This window comes from Manis pentadactyla, chromosome 9 (assembly GCF_030020395.1).
Source record: "Manis pentadactyla isolate mManPen7 chromosome 9, mManPen7.hap1, whole genome shotgun sequence".
NCBI classification, from domain to species: Eukaryota; Metazoa; Chordata; class Mammalia; order Pholidota; family Manidae; genus Manis; species Manis pentadactyla.
In genome coordinates, this window is record NC_080027.1 from 42,938,874 (window position 1) to 42,942,471 (window position 3,598).

Sequence of the window (3,598 nt, forward strand, 5' to 3'; positions counted from 1 at the left end):
ATGCATGTATGTGGCCCTGGACACCTTTGGTGAAAGACGCAAAAGTGACAGTGACTCCGAATTCCTCCATCTCTCTCCCCTTCAGCAAGTCTTGCCATTTCAACTCCAGCATCTTGCTCTCATCTGTCCTCTACCCCACCTGTCCACAGCCACACTCTCCACCGGGCTCCGGTCCTCTCTTCAAATCACCTACTAGGTGGCCCTCCAGGTCCACCCTTGCTCCTCCTGCCCTCATCCATGGAGCAAGAGAGGACTGTTATTAACTGAAATCTATAACAGGTAGCATCTAAATTAATTCAACTATGTCCAACTAGCTTGCTCTATTTTTCTCCTGTGAACCACATGTGGTTTGGTGCCACTGGTAATCGTTATCATGGCGGATGTTTCACCCTCCAAGAGGACACACCCTTGGACGAATTTTCTGAGGATCCCATGTTTAAAACAATGAACACTTTTAATGAACTTCTCAATATGAAAGAATGCTTTTCTTGGTGTAATTCCTGTGGCTTGAACAATAGAGACACCAAGTGGCTTAGAGTGTGAAATCGATTCCCCAACCAGAAAAAAAGAATACCCCTTTTATTGAAATAGATTATTTCATTTTATTAAACTGATTATTTAATTTCATTAACTGAGCTATTAATTGAACACATAATTACTTTTGGTAATAATATACAGGCCGTTATTTACCCCGCATTCCCAGTTACTGAAGTCAGCATTAGTAAAGGGATACTGCTAAAAGTAAAGGCATTTCTAAGTTCAAAAAATTCAATATAATCCTTTCTCATTGAAGACAAAAAGAGTATAATTAATATACCATGACCCACAGTGAGCAAAAGGAAATTGTTTTAAAGTGATGGCTTGTAGAGTGTCCTTTACTTGTTGAATACCTTCTACAAACCAATTGTCAGGCCCTCCATTATAAGCTTTGGTTTGCCTATCTGCAAAATGGAGTCGTGGTGGTAACTTCTTTACAGGACAATGAGGGCACCACCACTTTGTCATAGATGCTGTCCTCACAGGTAAAGATGACAACAAAGGGATCACTGCACTCTTGAAATAGTTCTGGGTGGAGCTGCATTCTCTCATTTCACCCCAAGAGGTGTAGGATTCCATTCTTGCTAGTGTTCCCTGTCTCTCCTGAGAAGGTCATTGTACATCTGTTTACATGTTGTGGAGAAATTGTGAAACACGGGGAGGTCGGGTGTCAGTCCTGGCACCTTCAGGCAAGATCCAGTTGGAAAGACCGGACCCAGAACCTTGTCTTCCTGAGGACGCGGTGGGCTTCCATGCTCCTTCATGTTACTCATGCATCACCGCCAGGCTGAGCAGGGATGAGGACATGACGGCGGCCCCTTGGGACTCAGTGAGATGCCTGGGCTTCAGTGATACAAAGACTCAGAAGGCAAGGGGCTCACCACCTGGTACAGATCTTCCAACTACTAGCAAAGTGTCACAGAACAGAACTGGCCTTATATTCACGCACCTTCACGGAGTGGGAGGAGACTTCCAGGACTTCCTGATTAATTCCATTATGATGTCAGCTCCACCCAGACGGTGCCATGTAATCATGGCAACAGTCATGGTGATTAATAAACCTTGAAAGAAAAAAAAAAAAACTACAACAATTCTCACAAATGGTCACACACCCAGTGGGGAGGGTTTTGAAATAATTAAGTTATTCCTGTAGTTTCTCATAATATTAAGCTGTGGTGCTATTTACTGATAGTGCCCAACCCTGTATGTAACTGAAATGTTCAGCACAATCCTGAGAATCGATAAATAATTATTAACATAAATTTTTAGAAAATGATCAAATCCCAGGGCTTGAGATTTTGTCTGAAGTTAGTTCACATTTGGCAACTATGAATTTAAACTTGTTACTCTATGAATTTGGAAATTGCTATTGTTGATTTGCTCAAAATCGGGAGCACTAGGAATGTTTTGACAAAGGGGTCTACTATACTCTATAATATTATATTAGATCAAGTTGCTCCATCAGAATATCTCAGCTGAAAGTAAAAGCAGTAATAAGAAATGAGTTGAAATATCCAACTTCCTATAAAATTCATATAAAGGAAATATGGGAAAATATCTCTTAGAGATCCTGATTTCAATTCTTCTGTATATATACCCAGAAATAGGAATCACTATGGTAGTTCTACTATGAATTTTGTAAGGATTATTAATTCCATTATCAATCCAAACATATAACTTGAAAATCAAACATATAAAATGTATTGTTTATAAATTTTATAAATTTTAGAATAGTTTTACATTTAAAGAAAAGTTGCATAGTACACAATTGCAATAGACCTTTTCCCCAATTATTAACATCTTACCTTAGTTTGATACCTGCACTCTTGAAATAGTTCTGGGTGGGGCTGCATTCTCTCATTTCACCCCAAGAAGTGTAGGATTCCATTCCATGATTAATGAATCAATATTGATCTATTATTTTTATTAACTAACATCCATACCTTATGCAGACTTCCTTAATTTTACCTGATATCCTTTTTCTATTGCAGGATCACACTGAAGATACCTCATTACATTTAATAGACATTTCTCTTTTGGCTGTGACCATCTCTCAGTCTTTCCTTGTTTTTGATAACCTTGATGTTTTTATCATTATTGGTCAATATTTTTTAAGATGTCCCTCAATTAGGATTTGTTTGATGTTCTTTTTGTTATTGTGCTAAAGTTTGGGGATTTGTGGAAGAAAACTACAGAGTTAAATTGTCTGTTTTTTTTAATTTCATAGTATTAATTCCAGGTGTACAACATAACAATATTTGTGTATATTGCAATATAAACACCATAACAATGTCTAGTTAACTTCCAATAACATCATAGTTAAAAAAATTTTTCTTGTGATGTGGATTTTTAAAATCTATTCTATTGGAAATTTTAAAATCTACTCCACTTAGCAAATATGGAATACAGTATTATTAACAATAGTCACAATGCTATAATTATATCCCTTGACTCACTTATTTTATAACTGAAAGTCTGTACCTTTTGACCCCCTTCACCCATTTCATCTACCCTCAACCCACAACCCAGGTAACCAGCAATCTGTTCACTGTATCTATGACTTGGTTTTTGGGTTCTTTTTTATTACTTCTACATATAAATGAGATCATAAGTATTTGTCTTCCTCTGATTCATTTCCTAGGATAGGATAATACTCTCAAGTGCACATTTTCTGTATCCTCACAAACACTTGTTATTTCTTGTTTTTTTTGATAGTAATAATAGTTCTAACAGTTGTGAGATATCTCAAATTGGTTTTGATTTTCATTTTCATTTGAGCACATTTTGAGCACCTGTTAGCTATCTATATGTCTTCTTTTGGAAAAATGTCTATTCAGATCTTTTGCCCATTGTTTAATCAGATTGTTTGGTTTTGGTCTTTTGTGTTTGTTTTTGTTTGCTATTGTGTTGTATGAGTTATTTATATATTTTGGATATTAACCCCATATGAGATATATGACTTGTAATTTTCCTCCCATTTGATAGGTTGCCTATTTTTTTGGTGATTTCCTTTTTTGTATAGAAGCTTTTTAATTTGATGTAGTCCACTTTTTTATTTCTG